Here is a 15,423-nt window from a genome sequence, read left to right as displayed (position 1 = left end):
TATTTAAATAGTTTGATAGTCTTTTTTCTTCATCCCAAATCTTTGACCCAGTAATAGTTTTAGAAGAATGTTTTTCAGTGTATTCAAGGAATTTTGAAAAATTTAAATGAAAATCTTTCTCCTTTGCAAAGTTGTAACGCTTGCAGATGAAGAAAATGAGTCTATAAATCCTAGCACTCACTTATAACAGCTATTAACAGTTCAGTGTCTTCCTTTCCAAACCTGAGGGAATGAGAGTGTATGTGTGAGAGAGACATTACAAGAATTTCTTGGGGCACCTGGGTGGCTCAGCTGGTTAAGGTTAAGCGTCTGCCTTGGGCTCAGGTCCTGATCCAGGTCGCGCTCCCTGCTCATCAAGGGAGTCTACTTCTTTCTCTCCGTCTGCCCCCCTACCCCCTGGGAGCCCTGGCGGGCTCACTCGCGTGCACTCTCTCTCTCTCTCTCTCTCTCAAATAAATAAATAAATGAATAAACCACTCTGTCTTTTAAAACATGAAAATAACAAAAATAAAAGAATTTCGTATAGGGTACCTGGCTGGCTTAGTCGGCAGAGCATTCAGTCTTGATCTTGTGGTTGTAAGTTCAGCCCCATGTTGTATATGGAGATTATTTAAAATCTTAAAAAAAAAAAAATTTTTGTATTGTAGCACTGTGCTGTAGCTTGCTTTTCCCTCCTTTAATAATGGTTACATTATTAAGCAATGAAAGAATGGAAAAGTAGAAGTGCCATATAATCTATTAAAGGGAAACAACTGGAAAGAGAGGCTCATCTCATCATTCTGCATTTAGATTCTTACCATGTACTGTAAATAATTCTTAATGGTCATATGAATTACTTTTCTAGTTCGTAAAAACTTTGTGGGAATGGAAATATTAGAGAGGTAAGAGCTTGTGGAAAGTTGCAAATTATGAAAATATTAAACCATTTGGAACTAAGTTTCATGTAAATGCTATGGCCAGAAAATGAAATTTTCTTACTCGAATTTTAACATTTGTTTTTAAATAGAAAAAACATTCACCATTCAAAAAAAAAAAAAAAAACTACAAAATAGTGTAAAGTCTCCCTGTCCTTTTTGTGTCTCAGGCTCTTAAGTCCCTTCCTCAGATGCTGGCCACCAGTGCTATCAGGTTCCAATCGTCTTCCCAGAGATAGTTTTTATGTGTATAAGAAAATTTGTACATGTCACAAAATACTTTTGAAATGACCTGATTATTTTAGTCTGACTCCCTCTTACAGTACTAACATTTATACAGTCATACCTTAGAGAAACTGTGGGCTTGGTTCCAGATCACCACAGTGAAGTGAGTATTGCAGTAAAACGAGTCAAATGAAATTTTTGGCTTCCCTGTGCATATACAAGTTATGTTTACACTATATTATAGTCTGTTAAGTATGTAATAATATTACGCCTAAAAATGTATATACCTTAATTTAAAAATACCTATTACTAAAAAAGGCTAACCATTATTTCAGCTTTTAATATTATTGGGTGGAGGGTCTTGCCTCAGTGTTGATGGCTGCTAACTCATCAAGGTGGTGGTCACTGAAGGTTGGGCAGGGGGGCTGTGACATTTTCCCTAAAATAAGACAACGGTGAAGTTTGCCACATTGATGGATTCTTCCTTTCACAAATGATTTCTCTGTTAAATGCAGTGCTGTTTGATAGCATTGTACCTGGAGTAGAAATTTTCCAAAATTATAGAGTCAGTTTTGTCAAACCTTTGCTGCTAGTTTATCAGCTGTATCTGTGGTATATTTTAAATCCTTTGTTATCATTTCAGCAGTCCTCTCAGCATCAATAGGAGTAGATACCATCTCAAGAAACAACTTTCTTTGTTCAGCCATAAGAAAGCAAATCCTTGAGTGCTGGGGTGGTTCAGTGGGTTAAGCCTCTGCCTTCAGCTCAGGTCATGATCTCAGGGTCCTGGGATCGAGTCCCACATTGGGCTCTTCTGCTCAGCAGGTAGCTTGCTTCCCCCTCTCTCTCTGCCTACTTGTGATCTCTCTCTGCCAAATAAATAAAATCTTAAAAAAAAAAAAAAAGGCAAATCCTTGGGGTGCCTGGGTGGCTCAGGTCCGTCAGAGTCCTGCATTGGGCTCCTTGCTTCGAGGGAAGCCTGCTTTTCTCTCTGCCTGCTGCTCCCTCTGCTTGTGCTCTCTCTTACTATCTCTCTGTTTAAAAAAAAAAAAAAATAGGGGCGACTGGGTGGCTTAGTTGGTTGGCTGCCTTCCGCTTAGGTCATGAACTCAGGGTTCTGGGATCAAGCCATGCATTGGGCTCCCTGCTCAATGGGGAGTCTGCTTCTGCCTCTCTTTCTGGTCCACACCTCCTGGCCCGCCCATGCTCATGGGTGCTTTCTTTCTAATAAATAAATAAAATTTAAGAAATAAATAAAATCTTAAAAAAAAAAGAAATTAACTCCTCATCTGTTAAAGTTTTAAGGTGATTATAGCAACTTATTTAGCGCTTCAGGCTCCATTTCTAATTTTAATTCTTTTGCATCTTTAATTCTTTTTCATCACATCTGCCATTACTTCCTCCATTGAAGTCTTGACCCCCCTCCCCCAAATCGTTTATGAGGATTGGAATCTACTTCTTCCAAACCTTGTTAATGTTGATATTACCTCTTTCCATGAATCACAAATGTATCTACAAAGATGAATTCTTTCTTTCTTTCTTTCCAGAAACTTCTCAATTTGCTTAGTTCCATCAGATTAATCACTATCTATGGCAGTTACAGCCTTACGAACTTTTTAATTTTTTTTTTAAGATTTATTTATTTTAGTGAAAGCAAGTGTGTGAGTGGGGGAAGGGGGAGAGGGAGAGAATCTTCAAGCAGACTCTCCAGTGAGTGCAGAGCCTGATGCAGGGCTTGATCCCACGAGAGCGTGAGATCATGACCTGAGTAAACCCAAGAGTTGAGTGCTTAACACAGAGCCACCCAGGCATGCCTGTACAAATTGTATTTTCAAATCTTAAGACTCATAAGTTGAAATTATTCTTTAGTCCATGGGCTGTAGAATGAATGTTGTATTAGCAGATATGAAAACAACATTAATCTCATAGTGTATCTCCATGTACTTGAGTGACCAGATGCCTTGTCAATGAGCAGTAATATTTTGAAAGGATTTTTTTTTCTTTTTCTGAGCAGTAGGTCTCAACAATGGTCTAAAAATGCTCAGTAAACCATATTGTAAGCAGATGTGCTGTCATGTAGGCTTTGTCCCATTTATAGACCACAGGCAGAGTAGATGTAGAATACTTCTCAAAGGCATTAGGCTTTTCGGAACAGTCAGTAAGCTTTGGCTTCAGCCAGTAGTCACCAGCTACATAAGCCTCCAGCGAGAGTTAGCTTGTCTTTTGAAGCTTTGAAGCCAGGCATTGACTTCTCCTCTTTAGCTATGAAAGTCCTAGAAGGCTCTTCTTCTGATATAAGGCTGTTTAATAAACATTGAAAATCTATTGTTTTTAAGTATAGCCACCTTCATTAATTATTTTCACTAGGTCTTCTGAGTAACTTGCTATAAATTTTACATCAGCACTTTCACCTTCTACTCTTAGTGGTTTGGAGACCGCTTCTTTCCTTATATATGAATCAGCTTCTGCCAACTTCAAACTTCTCTTCTGCAGCCTCCCCAACTCTCTCAGACTTCATACAATTGAAAAGAGTTAGGGCCTTGCTCTGGATTCGGCTTTGTGGGAATGTTTTGGCCGGTTTGATCTTCTATCCAAACCACTAAAACTTTCTCCATATCCTGTTAGTATCCAGAATATATAAAGAATTTACACAATTCAACTCAAAAAACCTCCCAGATAATCTGACTTAAAAATGGGCAGAGGAACTTTTTTCCAAGGAAGACATAGAGATGGCCAGTAGACATGTGAAAAGATGCTCAACATTACTTATCATCAAGGAAATGCAAATCAAAACCACAATGAGATATTACCTCACACTCATCAGAATGGCTAGCATCCAAAAGACAAGAAATTGGTGCACCTGGCTGGCTCAGTCGGTGGAACATGTGACTCAGTCTTGGGGTTGTGAGTTTGAGCCCCACATTGAGTTTAGAGATCACTTAAAAAAAAAAAAAAAGACAAGAAATAACAGGTGTTGGTGAGGATGTGGGGAAAAAAGGAACCCTTGTACACTGTTGATGGGAATGTAAAACTGGTGCAACCACTGTGGAAATTCCTCAAAAAATTAAAACTAGGAATACCATATGATCAGTAATTCCACTACTGGGTATTTAGCCAAAAAAAAAAAAAAAAAAAGAAAAAAGAAAACACTAATTATAAAGATACATGCATCCTTGTGCTTACTGCAGCATTATTTACAGTAGGCAAGATACGGAAGCACTCCCAAGTATCCATCAAGAGATGAATGGATAAAGAAGATGTGGCATACATATATAATGGTATATTACTTAGCTGTAGAAAAGAATGAGATCTTGTTATTTGTAACATCATAGATGGACCTAGAGGGTATAATGCTATATGAAATACGTCAGAGAAAGACAAATAACATGATTTCACTTGTACGTGAAATATAGAAATGAATAAACAAGCTGACAAAAAGCAGGAACAAACCCATAAATACAGAGAATAAATTGGCAGTTGCCAGAGAGGAGTTTGTGGTGGAATGGGCAAAATGGGTAAACCAGAGAGTGGGTCATATAGGCTTCCAGTTATGGAATGAATAAGTCATAGGGACAGAGGATATAACATAGGGAATATAGTCAGTGGTATTATAGTAGTTTTCTATGGTGACAGATAGTAGGCAGCTACACTTGTGGTGAGCATAGAATAATGAATAGACTTGTTGAATCAATTATGTTGTGCCCCTGAAACTAATATGTATGTCAACTATACTGAAAAAAAAGGGAACAAGAGCAGTATATCAAAAAACCAACAACCCCAAAAAGGCCTTTCTTCGTATCAGCAATAAAGTGGTTTCCCTTTCTTACCGTTCATGTGTTCACTAGAGTAACACTTTTAATTTCCTTCAAGAACTTTTCCTTTGCTTTCCTTTTCATAACTTGGCTTTTTGTCACAAGAGTTCTCGCTCTTAGCCTTTCTTTGCTTTCGACAAACCTTCCTCATTTAGCTTAATCATTTCTAGCTTTTGATTTAAAATGAGGTATGTGCAGCTTTTTTTCACTTGAACACTTGGAGACCATTGTAGAGTTATTAACATCACGCACAGGTAATCTATGCGAGGATATCTCAGAAATAGGGGTACTTGGGAGACTTACTATTTTTCTTGTGAATCCTTTCTACCTTTCAAAAGTTTTGTTCCCCAAATACATGTATCTTTTTAAAAATTTTTAAGGAGAGATAAGGTAATATTCTTTTAAAGAAAGTCCTTAACTATACAGTCTTATCATTTTATCTGTGTATTCTTGTTCCAGTTAGACTGTGTAAAGGGACAATTTTTCTTTCTCTAAAGGGATTAAATGTTTGACTGAGTTGGCTATTTTCTAAGCCTGAGCCCTCTGATTAACAGATGTAGGGAAAAGGGCTTAATGGTATTGAAGCAGTTGCTTAAGACCAACAATGTCCTTTTTGTGAAAATCTGAAGGTTCTTAAAAGATGGAATAGCATGACCTCATCACTGTTCATCCAAGGAGCATTTCTCAAGTAATACTGAATATGCTCTGATTACCAGTACCCTTCCCCCATCATCTTTCTGTTGCTTTGACTGATGTTATTGTCAGTTATTTGACTTTGTTTTACAAATGTGCAACAGTTGCTTGATTCTGAAAATCATAATTTGATCTGAGTTTTTAAAATAAATTATATTGGATTTTTTACTCTAGTTTCTTTGGGCTTTCTTAGATAAATGTTTTGGGATTGAATAAAATGGTACAAAACCATAAAAATTGTTTATATCTTTTATATTCAACCCTAAATAACCTAGTAAATGATAAGCTTCTTTGGTCTGTTTTTTGTGGAACCAGATACAAAGATGATCTCATTTGCTCTTTATAGGATTGTTACTTTCATTTTACAGATCTTTTAGTAAGAAGGATATAAGTTACTGTAATGATATTTTTACCCTACTAAGAGATTAGATATTTTAAAAATGTAACCTAACAGCCTGTTTGTTTTTTTTAAAGAAGATTGCATGTATAGTCTCATAATATCTTTAAGAACTTACTATAAATATATCTTTTAAACCTGACTTGCAGTTTATCTAGCTGTATTAGTCCTGTATGTTGGGTATTCATGTACCTAGTGCTCATTTTTAGACTACTGGAGAAATTATGGAGTTTTATGATTAGGGTTGCTGTGAAAGCTCCTCTGTGCTGTTCCTTTTCCTGTATTCATGGCAGATTTTTTAAATGACCAAGACTCAAATCCAAGTGCCTTAGTCAGTTTTAACATTGATGACTCTGTTGTAGCAGTATTCTGAATGGGGGCAGGGCAGCCAAGATGGTGCTAAGTTTTAAAATAGAGTACTTTAGGGGCACCTGGGCGGCTCAGTGGGTTAAGCTTCTGCCTTCGGCTCCAGTTGTGATCTCAGGGTCCTGGGATCAAGCCCTGCATCGATCGGGCTTTCTGCTTGGCAGGGAGCCTGCTTCCCCCTCTCTCTCTGTCAGCCTCTCTGTCTACCTTTGATCTCTGTCTGTCGAATAAATAAATAAAATTTAAAAAAATAAAGTACTTTACTTTTGGGAATTTGAAGACGTATAGAAAAGCAGTTATGCAATGGCTACTATAAACTCTAGCCTAACAGTGTAGTGGAATGTTTCAGGAGTTTCTAACATTGCTGGAGTTCTCTTACTTGCATTCATCTGATTTTTCATTTTTTTCTGTCTTCTCACAGCCTAAAGAATACGCAAATGGTGGATATTTTTTCTTTATCTTTTTTTCTGGTTGTGGAAGTTGAACATGTGATTATCTTTGGAATTTTGGAACATAAGGAGAGTATAGACTTTGAATGTTGTCCATAATACAGGCTGTAACTACCCAAATATAATCTATACCACTTTGTTGTATTGCCTTCTTTGTGAAAACTACAGTATGTATAATTTTTGTTTTCATTCTTTTTATTATAAGATCAGACAGATCCAGAAATTTGGCAAACATATAGCTTAATTAATTATAAATAGAATTACATTGTAATCACTATCTAAGGCAAGAAATGGAACTTTGCTAGCCATTCTAGATGTTCTTTCTTATGTCTCAGCCTAATCACAGCCCCTTCTTTTTCCTAAAGTAACTACTATCCTGACATTTTTATAGTAAAAACTTCTGGGAGTTTCTTTATAGTTTCATCATCTAAGTGTGCATTTCTGTACCCATTATTGAGTTTCGAGAGTTCTTTATGGATTTCAGATACAAATGCTTTTTCAGATACAGGATTTGAAAAATTTTTAGCAGCCTTTGGCTTGACTTTCATTCTTTTAAAAGTGTCATTTGCAAGAGTAAAGGTTTTTAATTTTGGTGAAGTCCATATCAATTTTGCCCTTTTTATGGATTACACTTTTGGTGTTGTATCTAGGAACTCCTTGACTAAGGTTGCAATGATTTTTCTCCTGTGTTGTTTTCTAAATGTTGTGTGTTACGTGTTAATTTTTTGCATCGAGATAAATGGACCGTTTTGAGTTAATTTTTCTTTAAGGTATGAGGCAAAGTTCATTTTTATGCATATGGATGTCTAATTACTGTGGTGCCATTTTCAAAAGAGATCTTTTCTCTATTATACCTTTGTCAAAAATCAGTTGACCATATTCGTGAGGGTCTGTTTCTGAACTTCTCCTTTGTTTCATTGGACTGTGTGTCTATCCTTTCATCATTACTACACCATCTTGATTATTGTAGCTTTGTGTTAGGTTTTGAAATCTGTTAGTGTGAGTCCCTCAACTCTATACTGCTTTTTAAAAATTGTTTTGACTAATTTGGTTCTTTGCCTTTTCATGTACATTTTAGAATTCCCTTGTTGATATCTACAGGAAAAAATGTTCTGTTGAATTTTGCCTGACGTATTGAATCTATGAATCAACGAATTTTTGGACCAATTTGGGTAGATGACCTTATAACAGTATTGAATCATATAGTCCATTAACATAGTATATCTCTCCATTTAATTTTTTTCCCTTTCTCTTTTTTCTTTTTTTAAGTAAGGTCTACACCCGGTATGGGGCTTTGACTCATGACCCTGAAGAGTTCCACGCTCTGAGCCAGCTAGGCACCGCATTTATTGTTCTTACTATATAAATTCTATCCAAATATTTTTAGACATATCTAAATATTTTTCTTCTTTCACTGTTCATTTTTTTTAAGATTTTATTTATTTATTTGACAGAGATCACACGTAGGAGAGAGGCAGGCAGAGAGAGAGAGAGAGGGAAGCAGGTTCCCTGCTGAGCAGAGAGTGCTATGTGGGGCTCGATCCCAGGATCCAGGGATCATGACCTGAGCTAAAGACAGAGGCTTTAACCCACTGAGCCACCCAGGCGCCCCTTCTTTTACTGTTTTTATATTCCTTGGGATTTTTTCATGCAGACAGTCATGTCAACAACTAGAGAGTTTTTTTTCTTTCTATTACGTATCTTTTCTTTTTCTTTTCTTTATGGCATGGACTGAACTTCTAGTGTGATGTTGAAGAGGAATGATTAGAATAAACATCCTTACTTAGTTTCTCATCATTAGGGAAAATCTTTTAGCCTTTAATCGTTATGATGTTAGCTGTAGGTTTTTTGTAGATACCCTTAGTGAGATTAATGATGTTCCCCCCCCTTTTTATTTTTTTAAAGATTTTACTTATTTATTTATTTATTTGTGTGAGAGAGAGAGAAGGAGGGAGAGCACACACAGCAGGGGGAGCAGCAGGCAGAGAGAAGAAGGCTCCCTGCTAACCAAGGAGCCCAATCAGAGACTTGATCCCAGGATCATGACTTGAGCTGAAGGTAGACGCTTAACCAACGGAGCCACCAAGGCATCCCAGTGATGTTCCCTTCTAATACTAGTTTTGTTTTTTTTTAACATTTTTATTATAAATGGATGTTGGATTTGTCAAAGTCCTTTTCTGCTTCTGTTGATATGATCATGTGTTTCTTTTTTCTTCAGTTTGTTTAGAATGGTGAATTAAATTCAGGAACTCAGAGCTATTCTTTCAGTGTTCTCAGAGTATGTAGTAATATTTCCCCTTTGAATTCTGTTTTTGCTCATTTGTGTCTATTCTTGTTTTCCTTGGTTAGTTTGGCAGAGATCTTTCAGTTTTGTTGAGTTATTTTAATTACCCAAAGGAACCATCTCTTGGTTTTACTGATTTTCTATATTGGCTTTTTGTTTTCTAATTTCATTGATTTCTAGTCTGTTTCTTTAATATTTCCTTTTTTATATTTATTTTTTGGGTTTTTTAAAAAAGATTTATTCATTTATTTATTTTAGAGAGGTGGGGAGAGGCAGAGGGCGAGAGAATCTCAAGCAGACTCTGAACTAAGCATGGAGCCCTACATGGGGCTTGCTCTTACCACCCTGAGATCACTACCTGAGCCGAAACCAAGAGCCTGTTGCTTAACCAATTGCGCCACTCAGGTGCCCCTTTGTTTGGTTTTATTTGCTTTTCTCTTACTAGGTTTTTTTTTTGTTTGTTTGTTTGTTTTAATGTAAGCTACATGCCCAGTGTGGAGCCCAGTATAGGGCTTGAACTCACAACCCTGAGATCAAGGTCTGAACTGAGATCAAGAGAATTGGACGCTTAACTGACTGAGCCATCCAGGTGCCCCTCTCTAGATTCTTAAGATAGAGGCATAGATTATTTGAAATCTTTTTCCCCGCAATATAGATTTAGTGCCTTAAATTTCTATGTATGCACTGTATTAGTTGTATCCTGCAAATTTAATGTTGTATTTTTACTTTGATTCAATTTGTATTTTTTTAAAGATTTTATTTATTTATTTGACAGAGATCACAAGTAGGCAGAGAGGCAGGCAGAGAGAGAGAGAGAGGAGTAAGCAGGTTCCCTGCCGAGCAGAGAGTGTGATGTGGGGCTTGATCCCAGGACCCTGGGATCATGACCTGAGCTGAAGGCAGAGGCTTTAACCCACTGAGCCACTCAGGTGCCCCTATATTCTTTTTTTAATTCTATTTTTAAGTAATCTCTACAATGAATGTGGGGCCTGAACTCATAATCCTAAAACCAAGAGTTGTATGCTCTTTAGACTGAGCCAGCCAGGTTCCCCAATTTGTATTCTTTCCTAATTTCCCTTTAAACTTTTTTTATTGACTCATGGATTATGTAGAAGTATGTATTTAAGTTCCAAATTTTGTGGGTTTTAAAAAAAGTTATATTTTGGGGGATACCTGGTTGGTTCAGTGGATTAACCGTCTACCTTCAACTCAGGTCATGATCCCAAGAGCTCTTTGTGTTGGGCTCCTTGCTTAGCAGGGAGCCTGCTTCTCCCTCTGCCTGAAGCTCCCCCTGCTTGTTAGAGCTCTCTCTCTCTCTGACAAATAAATAAATAATATCTTTAAAAAAAAGAAGTCATATCTTTGTTGCTAATCTTAAATGTAATTGCACTATGGTCAGATAATGTATTTTGTATGAATAAAAATTTTTTATGCTTGTTAAGATTTGTTTAATGGCCCAGAATGTAATCTGTCTTGGTGTGAATATCAATTCTTGAATTGATGGGTGCTCTTGAGAAGAATGTAGAATCAGGTAGAGTATTCTAGAAATGTCATGAGGTGAACTTGGTTGATAATGTTGTTCTGTTTATTTTCAGACTACTATTTCTTTAAATTTCTGCGAGAGGATTGTGGAGTTTCCTAGTATTATTATAAACTTGTTTTATTTCTCTTTTCTGTTGTACCAATTTTGCTTCATGACTTTGACGCTCTTTTGTCAGGTGAAGATAGATTTGGGATTTGATGAATGGAATAACATCATTTAATGTTTCTCTTTATCCCTTGTGACTTTCTTAGTTCTGAGGTCTATTTTGTCTGATACTAATGTAGCTACCCTAGCTCTCTTTTGTTTAACATTATGCATTTATTTTAAGGTAGGTCTGCTGGTAACAGATTCTCTTAGTTTTGTATCATGTAAGAATCCACCCCCCTCATTCCTGTAGAAGACTTCTGCTAGATAAAGAGTTATGTTCTGCATTGGTAGTTCTTTCCTTTTATAATCTTAAAGATATTATTCCACTTTCTGTGGACTTTTTTTTTTTTTTACACAAAATCTCTTGTCATTCAAATTTAGTTTATCTTTTTCTAACATTGTGAGCAGGTGTGTCTAACCTGATATTCTTTTGAATTTGTCCTGTTTGGGGTTTGTTGAGCTTCTCAAATCTCTAAATTTATGTCTTTTGTTGAATCTGTGAAGTTTTCAGACATTACAAAAAAATTTTTTTTCCTTACCAATTTATTTTTCCTCTCCTCAGTAATACTAGTGGTTTGAAACGTAGACAATTTGATGCTGTCCAACAAGTCACTATGGCTCTAGTGAGTTCTTTCAGTCTTTTTTCTCTCTGTTTTTTAGTTTCATTAATTTCTGTCTTAATGTTTTCTGACTCTTTTTTCTGTCATCTCTGTTGAGCAGTTGAGCCCATGTAATGAGGTTTTTTTGTTTTGTTTTGTTTTGTTTCTTTTTTTTTTTTTTAAGTAAGTAATATGCCCATCGTGCGGTTTGAACTCACTACCCCAAGATCAGGAGTTACATGCTGTACAGACTGTGCCAGCCAGGTGCCCCTCATTTATGATACTGTATTTTTCATTTCTAAATTATTCATATGATTTAATTTTTTTTTTTTATTTCTCTAAGAACTTACGTCTTTTCAGTTGTTTCCAGAGTGTTAACCATTACCTCATTTGTTATGGTTATAATAACTGCTTTAAAGTCTTTGTGTAGGAATGCCTGGGTGGCTCAGTCGTTAAGCACCTGCCTTCAGCTCAGGTCATAATCCTAGATCAAGCCCCTCATGGGGCTCCCTGCTCAGTAGGAAGCCTGCTTCTCCCTCTCCCACACCCTCTGCTTTTGTTCCCTCTCTTGCTGTGTCTCTCTGTGTCAAATAAATAAAATCTTTAAAAAAAAAAAGGGGCACCTGGGTGGCTCATTGGGTTAAGCCTCTGCTTTTGGCTCAGGTCATGATCTCAGGGTCCTGGGATCGAGCTCCACATCAGGCTCTCTGCTTAGCAGGGAGCCTGCTTCCTGTGATTTCTCTCTCTCTGTGTCAAATTAAAAAAAAAAAAAATCTTAAAAAAAAAGTCTTTGTGTGAGAATTCCAACATGAGTCATCTCATAGGCATCTGTGGGTCCTCTCTTCCCTTGATAATTTGTCACATTAACCAGTTTTGTGTGTGTGTGCATGCATCTGCGCGTGTGCATGCGTGTTTTGTTTTTGCATGTAATTTTTGGATTTTATCTTGGACATTGTGAATATTACGTTGTCATTTTTGAGTCTTATTAATATATTGTAGAGAACGTTGATTTGTTGATTTCTTTGTTTTAGTAGACACCACCTGGTTTAAATGGGAAGTTCCATCTCACTTTCTGTGAGTGGTGGTTCCAGTATCAAGTTCTATTTCCAGAACTTTTGCTGCGCTCTTTGGATTTGTCCTGTGCTGTACCTCTCAGTGAAAGGATGAGACTTGGCAGTGGTTTATACTATAGTTTAGTTGTCTTTAGTTTAGCCTTTGCTACACTTCTTTTAGTCTACTTTACACAAGTGCAAATCAGTATTTGTTTTGGTTTATACCAAAGTAAAAGAATTAGGCATCTCTTTTCTAGCTCGCTCTTCTCCATGATTTTCCTCCATTTACTCTTCAATTCCCAATGGACTTTTCCCTGGTTCTTCGAATCAGAAAGATAGATTTTTCTCTAAGCATTTAGACCTGTGCATTATATAGTTCCCCACCACCGGGGCATCGCCTTAAGTGAAATGGGGAAAGAAGAGAGGAGCTTAAAAAAATAATAATGGGAATTCCCCTGATAATTTTTGGACCAACAGGGCACTGTTTTCTGATTTTCTCGCCAAAGAGAGGTTTTCTCACAGTTTTTTTTTTTTTCTGTTGCTGCACAGTGCTGTTCTGTAGCTGAGGAGAGAAAAGAGAAAATAATTGCCTTTCCCCCTGCAATCTCTAGATCACAGGATCTCCTCTTCCTGGTCTTTTGGATAGAAGGAGGGAATTTGGGGGCGGCTAGGTGGCTCAGTGGGTTAAACCTCTGCTTTCAGCTCAGGTCATGATCTCAGGGTCCTGAGATCAAGCCCTGCATTGGGCTCTCTGTTCAGCTGGGAGCCTGCTTCCCCCACCCCTTCTCTGCCTGATGCTCTGCCTACTTGTGATCTCTCTCCCTCTCTCTCTGTGTCAAATAAATAACAAAAAAAAAAAATTTAAAAAAAAGTGTGCATAGTACTACATTAAAAATAATAATAATAAAGGGAATTTCTCCATGGGTTTCCTTGCTGTAATTCAGGCCACTCTTAGGTCAAAGCTGCCAGGAGTTAAAGGAGGAAAATAGAATCCAAAACTCATGGCCGTGCCTATCAAGCTTTAACTCTTCTCTCCAGTAATTTATTTATTTATTTTTAAAAATATTTATTTATTTATTTATTTGACAGACAGAGATCACAAGTAGGCAGAGAGGCAGGCAGAGAGAGAGGAGGAAGCAGGCTCCATGCTGAGCAGAGAGCCCGATGTGGGGCTCTATCCCAGGACTCTGGGATCATGACCTGAGCTGAAGGCAGATGCTTTAACCCCCTAAGCCACCCAGGCTCCCCTCCCCATTAATTCATATTACCTGTTTATGGAGTGCTGACATATATCCTTTGGCCATGTATTTATATGTTGGTGAATTAGCTACTTCCTGAGTGATTTGAATGATAACTATATATTTAAGAAATGTTAATCCTTAATTGTGTTTGCTCTGTAAGTTTCAGTTTTTGTGTGACTCAACTTTTTTTGACATACAAAATTGTAAAATGCATAAATCTTTTGTGAATTAAAAAAAGTGCAGATAGCCTTTTGGTTGTTCTCCCTAGTCAGAATAAATATTCTAGTTCTAAAAATGTTCTTTCTTAATTTTTCTCAAATTTAAAGTACAATGTAAGTAAATTTCTTAAAATTACAAAAACAGTAGCTATAAAAATTCAGAGAATACAAATGTGTAGACTAACAAGTAATGCTTTTCATGGCTATACTTTATCACAGAGAATATTAACTATTTAGTACATATCCTTCTATACCTTGTTCATAAATTTGCACTATATAGAGAGAGTGCACATACAAGAGAGCGTATATATGGTACTTAGATTTTTAAAAAAAGAACTTTACTTATTTGGCACAGAGAGAGCGGGAACAAGCAGGGAGAGCCCCAAGCAGAGGCAGGGGGAGGAGAGGGAGAAGCAGGCTCCTCCCTGAGCAAGGAGCCAGACATGGGGTCTATTCCAGGAACCTGGGATCATGACCTCAGCCGAAGGCAGACACTTAACCTAAGCCACCCAGGCACCATTGGTACTTAGATTTTATATATGTGTATATGGTACTTAGATTTAAGCCATTTAATTTTTTTTAAAGATTTTTATTTATTTATTTGACAGAGATCACAAGTAGGCAGAGAGGCAGGCAGAAAGAGAGAGGGGAGGAAGCAGGCTCCCTGCTGAGCAGAGAGCCCGATATGGGGCTCCATCCCAGGACCCTGGGATCATGACCCGAGCCAAAGGCAGAGGCTTTAATCCACTGAGCCACCCAGGCGCCCCTAAGCCATTTAATTTTTTAAAGTTAATTTCATTGAAGTATACTTTCTGTATAGTGAAATGTATCCATTTTATGTGTTCAGTTGGAGTTTTATGACCCAGTTACATAATATAGTACTTGATACAAGTGTATATACTTACATAATTCACTACCTCAAGATATAGAACTTTCTATTATTTCTAGAAGCTCGTTTGGGCCCCTTTGTCTCCCATACCTGCACCAAGTATCCATGGATCTATTACTTTAGACTAGTTTTGCCTGTTTGAGAATTTATCAGGTGAATCATAAAGTGTGTATTCTTGTTTGTGGCTTCTTTTACTGAGTCAGCATAATGCTTTTGATACTCATTACTCATTTGTGTTCCTATGTGTATCAGTAGTTTATTCGTTTTTATTGAAGTGAATAGTATTTCATTGTGTGAGTATAACACAATTCTGTTACACATTTATTTGTTGATAGACATTTGTATTATTTGTAGTTTTGGACTACTATGAATAAAGCTACTATGTGCGAGTTTTTATGTGCCTGTATTTTCTTTTCTTCGAATAAATGAGACAACTAGTTTAGGAATTGCTCCTTCAAATAGTAAATGTTTATTTTTCTTGATAAGCATCTGCTAAACAGTTCTCCAAAATGGTTGTACCATTTTACAGTCCCACGTAATGATTTCTAATTCCTGACCTTATGCATTTATCATTTCTTATGTTTTCTTTATCTT

At 36.9% G+C, this 15,423-nt stretch overlaps 1 protein-coding gene across 2 annotated transcripts in view; it reads left to right on the top strand.

Annotated features, from left to right (window-relative positions):
• TAOK1 (TAO kinase 1) overlaps positions 1–15,423 on the top strand; it is a 160,981-nt gene that overhangs the window by 48,727 nt on the left and 96,831 nt on the right. The window contains exon 2 of one of the 2 annotated variants that reach the window (XM_032848450.1): positions 11,393–11,453. The exons of the other annotated variant lie outside the window; for it this stretch is intronic. The gene's annotated coding sequence lies outside the window, so the exon portion shown is untranslated. The remainder of the gene's footprint in view (positions 1–11,392; positions 11,454–15,423) is intronic. 2 annotated transcript variants of the gene reach the window in all.

Source organism: Lontra canadensis, unplaced genomic scaffold (genome assembly GCF_010015895.1).
Source record: "Lontra canadensis isolate GAN:19392208 unplaced genomic scaffold, GSC_riverotter_1.0 scaffold204, whole genome shotgun sequence".
Taxonomy (NCBI): domain Eukaryota; kingdom Metazoa; phylum Chordata; class Mammalia; order Carnivora; family Mustelidae; genus Lontra; species Lontra canadensis.
Note: the sequence above shows the minus strand (reverse complement) of the source record. Positions and strands in the feature narration are given on the sequence as shown.